General features: G+C 50.2%; 1 long non-coding RNA gene across 3 annotated transcripts in view; it reads right to left on the reverse strand.

Annotated features, from left to right (window-relative positions):
- The window catches only part of LOC142498637 (uncharacterized), a 30618-nt gene extending 20902 nt beyond the window's left edge, over positions 1-9716 (reverse strand). For 2 of the 3 annotated variants that reach the window (XR_012802511.1, XR_012802512.1), the window contains exons 1-2: positions 9314-9627; positions 6464-6552 (exon numbers count right to left, since the gene is read on the reverse strand). This is a non-coding gene — a long non-coding RNA (uncharacterized LOC142498637). The other variant, XR_012802513.1, reaches the window with a different exon arrangement.
- Between the last annotated feature and the right edge of the window lie 52 nt (positions 9717-9768).

Raw genomic sequence — 9768 nt, forward strand, 5'->3', positions numbered from 1 at the left:
CTTCAATTACATTGCTCCTATGTCAGATTGGACTGCTGCTTTAAGGACCATTAAGGGGCTGGGTCAGAAGTTAAAATGACTGGTGTGTCCAATCGTGATATTGAGGGCCCTGGCAGTGAAGGGTTTAGTCATACTCTAGTTCAGGGGTGCGGCGGTTACAGAGGCCCTGCGCTCTTCTCCCAGGCATTTAAATTAAATGCCAGGGGAGGCGCGAGGCCTAAATCTCTTTACCTGGTCTGAGCTGCCTCTTCGGCGACGCATCGCCATGCCAACATGGTCATGACGTTATATGACGCCGCAAAGCTCCGAGCCGGTAAGTGAAGGGGGCAGCGAGCAGGGGGAAGAGCTGACAGGGGGGGGGGGGCGCGAACAGAAAAGTTTGCACACCCCTGCTCTAGTTTACTCTACATTGCAGCATGTTCATACTTTCAACAGAGCTTTAATAACATTCTTTAAAAATTCCTTCTACATTCTTTTTTGTGTGGTAACATTTGTGAGTGACATTAGATACAGTAATTTATTTCCAGGCTTTTCCCAGGAATGAGTATAAAGATTTTCGCAGCGATAACCCAGGTCTGACCCCAGCCTGCACCCTGTATGAGAGGTATTTAGGAAGGCTTAACGTGGCATTGTGTTAGTTGTCAGATTTCATGTAAAGGGTATTTACACAAAGAGGAATGCTCAGCGTCAGATCCCAGAGCTAAAAAGCTTATCACAGCCCTCTCATTTTTCCTGCGCACAAATTTCCCCTTTAGACTTCCAGAGAAACTAACATCTTTAATACTAGAGGAGGCCTACTCGTAAAGTTAAGGCTCCATTTCCAACACACATAGACTTCCCTCACCCTCTTAAGGGATAACCCTCATACACATGAATTGCACTTACAGAGTTCCAGAGGATCGCTCTCTTAAAAGTCCAGAACAACTCCCTATACACAGCAGGTGTCCCCCCTAGATGTATACAGGAGAGATAACAGGGGACTATTTAGGTAACTGAATGGAGTTCCAACTAGTGGAAGAGTTGAGTGAGGCTTTGGTGCCCTCATTTGACAGGTCTAGGCATTGCATCCCTGGCACACGTATAGCGTGGTCCCAATGTGCTCACAAGTAGGCGGAGCTTTGACATGGAATTCATGCCTGTGGCACAGATATCTGAGCATGCCCCATCAGGCATAAAAACACATGATCAAAGCCCTGTATGCCAACTAAGATGTTACATTCACTTTTATGTGTCAACTTTCAGTGATTTTCTGTTAGTTTCATTGATTTGGAATTTTTTTTTTTTAGCACCAGTCGTTTGAGGCAATGGTCAGATCATTGGAAGGCAATAGCATTGATTATAAGTACAGCTGCAACTGCCGGTTGCAGACCGCTTGCCTTGAGAATTCTGCACAAAAAAACGATCCAATGCTGCATGATTTCTGCAGCCAGACTAATGGCCCATTGGATGAACACAGCGGGGTCCCTGCATTTGAATGGGACTCACATTGTGTGAATCCTACCGGGCTAGGAGTCCCATTCAAACACAGGGACCCCCGCTGTATTAATCCGATGGGCTTTTACAGCCTTCTGTGGACCCTCTCACGAGTTACTGCGAGATGGTCGCAGATTTTTCTTGGCAAGCGGTCTAAAATCAGCAGTTGCATCTGCAAGTCTCACTAATGGGGAAGACAGTCACTCAGTGGAAGGCAGCCTTACTTGTTAGATTGCAGTTTCATTCATTATAAATGAGTCTCACTCACTAGGAGCTACTCTCACTGGAAATGAGTCTCTCACACTGGGAGGCAGTCTAACACAGGGGAGCGCAAACTTTTTCAGCTGCGCCCCCTGCCTGCTCTCCCTTGCTCTTGCGCCCCCCTCACCTTGCTCGGCGGCATCAAATGTTGCCGCGGGGTCACTTGACCCCATTGCCCTGGAGATGGACGTGTGACGTCACTCCGCATGGCACTGCGGTGCCATTTGATGCCATGTTGCCATGGCAACGTGTCCCTGCAGCTCTTCAGAATCCCGGTAAGTTAGTTGCACAGGCCTCACGCGATCCCCTGGCATTTAATTTAAATGCCTAGGGGAAGAGCATGGGATCCCTGCAACCGTCCAGGCCCCCCCCCCAGACAAATCTCCCGCCCCCCACCCTGGGGGGCGCGTCCCCCAGTTTGAGCACCGCTGGTCTAACAGAGTGTAACTCATGAGGAGAGAGTCTCACTTATTAGAAGGCATTCTCACTCATTAGGAACTACTCTCAACCTTTCTCAATAGTCATTCATTTCTTTGTAAGATCACCTGCAGACCTGGCCAGTCCCCAATACCGAGGTGGGTAAGGGTACAACACGCACCCACAGCAGTGAGGGCGTGCCTGGAGTGTGGTATGATGCGTTGCCGGGCCTGGTGAGAAAGGGTTAGCCTGATACTTGCCGCGTCCGGGGTGCCAGAGGTCCGAGGGTAAAGATCCGAAAGCCGTAGGTCAGGGGCAGGAGAGAGCAGCGTAGTGAGGTCCAAAGCCGAGTCCAGGGAGTAGCGAGGTACACGAAGTCTAACGAGAGCCGAGATCAAATCCAAGGGTATCCAATGGGGGCAGGGACAGGAACTAGAGCTGTAATACAAAAGAGAGCCAGGCATAGACCTCCGTACAACAAGAGCCACAGGAAAACTATGCAGAGCGAGGAAGGAGAGGGCAGACAGGAACTATAAATGCCGGAGAACCAATGGGAGCTAGAGGCGGAGCGGGAGTGGTCCCAGGGATAGGTTAGGATGCCTGGTGTGGTGTTCCCTAGTGGGAATAGCCTCCAGCTGCTGGGAGGTGGAGCCAAGGCTGCAGGAAGAGTGTAGAAGAGGACGGGTGCGCGCGCGCCCTGTAACACTCCCGCACATGCGCCCCTGCAGCGTGTGGGCGAAGGCAGCGTGTGCCACGGAGGAGCGGCGTGGCGTCCGACCGGAGCGGGTAAGGAGCTGACGGAGAGGGGGCATGGGACGAGCGGCAGTACTGGGAGCTGGGGTGATGGGGAGCCGCTGTAAGGCGCGTGTCCCCCGATCCCTTACAGTACCCCCCTTGAGGATCGGACTCCGGACGATCCTCCCAAGGTTTGTGAGGAAATTTCCGACGAAATTGTTTAAGTAGAGCTGGGGCGTGAATGTGATGACAAGGTACCCAAGAACGTTCCTCCGGACCATATCCCTTCCAATGAACAAGGAATTGAAGTTTGCCCCTGGAAAGTCGTAAATCGAGAATGGACTGGACTTCAAATTCTTGTTGCCCCTGTATCACAACGGGGTTGGGTCTATGAGGACGGTCCGGAAAATGTACATTCTGGAAGAAGGGTTTCAGGAGGGAAACGTGGAACACTGAGGGTATCCTCATGGTGGAAGGTAGCGAAAGCCGATACGCTACCGGGTTGATCCATTCAAGGACCTTGAAGGGACCCAAGAATCTGGGCGCCAGCTTCTGAGAAGGAGTTTTAAGCTTGATATTTTTAGAGGAAAGCCAGACTCTGTCTCCAGGTTTATACTCCGGTGCCACCTGACATCGACGATCTGCTTGGACCTTTTGTTTTTGGACGGCCCCTTGCAAGGCTTTTTGGATCCTTTTCTAGGAGACTTGTAAATTAGAAACTTGGATATCTGCTGCCAGTACACCAGATGTAAAGGAAGAGAGAGGAAGTCTGCTAGGGTGGAACCCATAATTAATGACGAAAGGCGACTCTTGCGTGGATTAATTCCTCAGTGAATTAATCGCGAACTCCGCCCAGGGTAATAGATCTACCCAGTTGTCTTGAGATTCCAACATGAAACATCTAAGATACTGCTCCAAGGTCTGGTTCATTCTCTCCGTCTGGCCGTTGGTCTGTGGGTGATAACCCGAGGAGAAGAGGAGGGATATGCCAAGTCTCTGAGAGAAAGCTCGCCAAAACTTAGAAATGAATTGTGTGCCCCTGTCCGAGACAATAGTGAGTGGAACGCCGTGTAGCCTGAAAATCTCTTTAGAAAATATGTCGGCCAAGGTAACCGAATTGGGAAGACCCTTGAGGGGTACAAAGTGCGTGTGCTTGGAAAATCTGTCCACTACAACAAGGATCATATTCATCCCCTTAGAAGGTGGGAGTTCCACAATAAAGTCCATGGATATATGTTTCCAAGGCCGTTCAGGGATAGGAAGGGGCAGGAGTAGCCCAGATGGTTTGTGTCAGGCGGACTTGCTCTGAGCGCACACCGGACAAGCTCTCGTGAAATCAAAAATGTCTTTGCTCATAGTAGGCCACCAAAAGGTCCGTTTGATTAAATCCACTGTCCTTTTGAAGCCCGGATGGCCCGCTGATCTGGAAGAATGCCCCCACTCCAGGATCTTGTGGCGAAAACGTGGAGCAGCGTACAGACGTCCTTCTGGCACCTTTAATCTCCTAGGGATATGAGCCTGGGCTTTGGTGATCTCATCCAGGATATCGAAAGTATTGGCAGAAATTATGTATTTTGCAGGCAGAATGGTCTCCGAAGATTCATTAGATCCTTCCTCAGTAGAGAACTGGCGAGAAAGTGCGTCGGCCTTGATATTCTTGGTACCCGGAATATACGAAATCGTGTAATTGAATCGGGAAAAAAAAGTGCCCAACGTGCTTGACGGGATCCCAGACGACGAGCCCCTTCAATGTACAATAAGTTTTTGTGATCGGTGAGAATTGCCACTGGCTCTCTGGTACCCTCAAGGAGGTGTCTCCATTCTTGCAAGGCTAACTTGATTTCCAAGAGTTCTCGGTTCCCGACATCATAATTTTTCTCGGCCGAAGAGAATTTCCTTGAAAGAACCCACAAGGATGGAGTTTTTCTTGAGGTGAGGACCTTTGCGAGAGTACTGCCCTGGCTCCAACATCGGAAGGGTGTCAACTTCAAGGGTAAAGGGAAGAGATGTGTCCGGATGACGAAGGATGGGGGTGGAGACAAAGGCTCTTTTGAGAAACTCGAAGGCTTTGATGGCATCAGGGGACCATGCTGGTGGGTCAGCCCCCTTCTTGGTAAGAGCGGTAATGGGTAGAGCAATAGTGGAAAAATTACGGATGAATATCTGATAGTAGTTTGAGAACCCAAGGAAACGCTGGACGGCTTTTAGGGAGTTCGGTAACGGCCAATCTAGAACAGCCTTCAATTTCTCAGGATCCATGGTGAAGCCTTTGTCGGAAATTATATAGCCTAGGAAAGCTGTGGATGATCGGTGGAAGGGACATTTCTCCATCTTCGCGCAGAGGCTATTTGCGCGAAGCCGAGCGAGGACCACCCTGGTGTGATGAATGTGCTCCTCAAGGTTTCTGGAGAAAATGAGGATGTCGTCTAGGTATACTATGACGAAATTACCCAAAATATCCTGGAAGATGTAATTCATAAATTCTTGGAAGACAGCTGGGGCATTGCAGAGGCCGAACGGCATCACTAGATATTCATAATGGCCCGTGCGTGTGTTGAATGCAGTCTTCCACTCGTCACCCTCGCGTATTCGGATTAGATTGTAAGCTCCTCTCAGGTCGAGTTTGGAGAATACAGCGGTTCCTTGGAGCCGGTCAAAGAGTTCCGAAATTAGAGGAAGGGGGTACCGGTTTTTAACTGTGATCTTGTTAAGCCCACGAAAGTCGATACAGGGTCTTAAGGAGCCATCCTTCTTCTTCACGAAGAAGAAACCTGCCCCGGCCGGGGAAGTGGAGTTCCGAATTAACTGGATCGGCAATTCGTCCGTCCAATCGACACGCGGGTTGTGAAGCTGGAGCCACGGCAATCCCAAAATGACCTGGACTGTAGGAGACATGTCACCGCCTCATGTCAGTGTCTCGTTGTCATGGCAACGGGGTGCATCACGTGATGTCATTTGTTTTAGAAATATTTTTTTAATGTGTCCTGGTTTTTCATTTTGAAAATCTAGTCACTATATATCGGTCATGTTTGTGCTATGTTTATTTTTGAATACAAGTTTTCTTACTTACCTTTGAGTGCTGTCTTGTGTCCGATTACTTTTCTCTCTCTCTCTCTGTCTCTCTCTCTATGTATATATATATATATATATATATATATATATATATATATATATATATATATATATACATACATTATCACAATACATTATCATGCTATAAAATTACGTAGTCTATGAAAAAAGGTACAGGAACTGTCTCACTGCATTCCCCCTGAAAAAAAAGGTGTGTGTGTATTAGGGTGATCAGATTTTGAAAATGAAAAACCGGTACACTTTTTTTTTTTACATAACAGTTTATTTATTGTATTACACTTATACTTTACTACCATTAGTCCTTGTTACATAGTTACGTGTGTGTGTGTGTGTGTGTGTGTGTGTGTGTGTGTGTGTGTGTCGGATCACCTCACTAATCGAACAAAAAAAAAAGCCAGTTGTGAATGATTCTGAACCCCTTAACCAGTGTCAGGATGCCCCCTCTTCACAATTTCTAAAGCAGCCATCCTGCCTGGGATCTTACCTGATCCGCAGTCCCTCAAGGTACTATACTGGAGGGGAGGTGTTCCCTACCTGTCTTCCAATGTCTCCCGCGTGAAACTTGAGTGAGATCTGGAAGAAAGCAGGGTAGGTTACTTCGGTGTAGGTATACGGCAGTTAAGATAAGACATAGAGGGTGAGGGAGACAGGGAGGGAGAGGGAGACAGGGAGGGAGAGGGAGACAGGGAGGGAGAGGGAGACAGGGAGGGAGAGGGAGACAGAGAGGGAGAGGGAGGCAGGGAGCGAGAGGGAGGCAGGGAGCGAGAGGGAGACAGGGAGAGAGAGGGAGACAGGGAGGGAGACAGGGAGGGAGAGGGAGACAGGGAGAGAGAGGGAGACAGGGAGGGAGAGGGAGACAGGGAGGGAGAGGGAGACAGGGAGGGAGAGGGAGACAGGGAGGGAGAGGGAGACAGGGAGGGAGAGGGAGACAGGGAGGGAGAGGGAGACAGGGAGGGAGAGGGAGACAGAGAGGGAGAGGGAGGCAGGGAGCGAGAGGGAGGCAGGGAGCGAGAGGGAGACAGGGAGAGAGAGGGAGACAGGGAGGGAGAGGGAGACAGGGAGGGAGAGGGAGACAGGGAGGGAGAGGGAGACAGGGAGGGAGAGGGAGACAAGGAGGGAGAGGGAGACAAGGAGGGAGAGGGAGACAAGGAGGGAGAGGGAGAGGGAGACAGAGAGGGAGAGGGAGACAGAGAGGGTGAGGGTGAGGGAGATGGTGAGGGAGACAGAGAGGGTGAGGGAGACGGAGAGGGTGAGGGAGACGGAGAGGGTGAGGGAGACGGAGAGTGTGAGGGAGACGGAGAGTGTGAGGGAGACACCCACCCACTGATACACACACCCACCCACTGATACACACACCCATCCACTGATACACACCCACCCACTAATACACACACCCACCCACTGATATACACACCCACCCAGATACACACACCCGCCCAGATACACACACCCACCCAGACACACACACCCACCCAGACACACACACCCACCCAGATACACACCCACCCAGATACACACACTCAGATACACACACACACACTGATACACACACACACACACACACACACACACACACACACACACACACACACACACACACACACTGATACACACACATACTGATACATACACACACACACTGATACACACACCCACACACATTGATACACACACACACACACACACACACTGATACACACACACACACACACTGATACACACACACACACACTGATACACACACACACACACACACTGATACACACACACACTGATACACACACACACACACACACACACACACTGATACACACACACACACACACCGACACACACACACACACACACACACACCGACACACACACACACACACACACACACACACACACACACACACACACACACACACACAAACCCATCCAGATACACACACACCCACCCAGATACACACACTCAGATACACACACACACTGATACACACACACACACACACTGATACACACACACACACACACACACACACTGATACACACACACACACACACACACACACACACACTGATACACACACATACTGATACATACACACACACACACACACTGATACACACACCCACACACACTGATACACACACACACTGATACACACACACACTGATACACACACACACACTGATACACACACACACACACACACACACACACACACTGATACACACACACCGACACACACACACACACACACACACACACACACACCGACACACACACACACACACACACACACACACACACACACACACACACACACACACACACACACACACACACACACACACTCACACACACACACACACACACACACACACACACTGATACACACACACACACTGATACACACACACACTGATACACACACACACACACACACACACACACACACTGATACACACCGACACACACATACTGACAAACACACACACACACACACACACACACACACACACACACACACACACACACACACACACACACACACACACACACACACACACACACACACTGATACACACACACACAAACTGATACACACACACACTGATACACACACACACACACACACACACACACACACACACACACACACACACACACACACTGACACACACACTGATACTCACACACACACTGACACACACACACTGACACACACACACACACACACACACACACTGATACACACACACACTGATACACACACTGATACACACTGCCTGCCCCTGCACCGCCCGCAAGCCCCTGCACCAACCGCAAGCGACCGCGCAGCCACCACTGCCCGCCCCCGAGCCCATCTCCCGCACCAAGGGGATGGAGGGAAGTGAGAGCCAGGAGAAGCAAAGGTGGGAGCGCTGGGGGGCAAAGGTGGGAGCGCCGGGGGGCAAAGGTGGGAGCGCCGGGGGGCAAAGGTGGGAGCGCCGGGGGACAAAGGTGGGAGCGCCGGGGGGAGCGCCGGGGGACAAAGGTACAAGGTGGTACAAGGTAGGTGGTACAAAGGCAGGCGCACCCCCGCTACCACCTCCTATTACCCCCCCTGGCTGGGACCCGGGACAGAAGGGGGACACTCACCGTGCACAGAGGAGCCAGGAGCGGGAAGACAGACACAGTCACGTGTGCTCTGCACAAAGCGGAAGCCCCGCCCCCGGCTTCCTCTGACATGCCTGCGACCAATCCCCTGCGGGCCGGCCGGCATTCTACGTCACGCCCCCGGCATTCTCCTTCATTCAATCCCCCCGGCAGCATTCATTCATACACACACACATAGAAAATACTTACCGGCCGCCGCATTCTCCTCACCGCCGCTGCCCCGCAATATCGGGACCAGGGACAAAAACCGGGACATTTCCGGGACGGACTTGAAACCGGGACAGGGCAGAAAAAAACGGGACTGTCCCGGCAAAATCGGGACAAATGGTCACCCTAGTGTGTATGTATATATATATATTAGTGTGTGTGTGTGTGAGTGTGTAATATTTATGACGTATATGTTTACAATGTTTTGCATTCATATCTTGAATAAAAGACCAGCTTCTTTAAAAATACATTTTTTTGTCCATGCACATTCAAATATATCACATTTGCTGCGCACTGTTTACATGTGTGATTGTAGATTGCAGATATTGGCATATTATATCATGTAAACACGGTGTCTTCCTGCAGCAAGATGGCGACAGTTTTGCTTCGCTTTAGGTGACACACTTCCGGTCTAATTTTTTACTATTAAAAAAAGA

The sequence above is a fragment of the Ascaphus truei genome, chromosome 7 (genome assembly GCF_040206685.1).
Source record: "Ascaphus truei isolate aAscTru1 chromosome 7, aAscTru1.hap1, whole genome shotgun sequence".
Classification (NCBI taxonomy): Eukaryota; Metazoa; Chordata; class Amphibia; order Anura; family Ascaphidae; genus Ascaphus; species Ascaphus truei.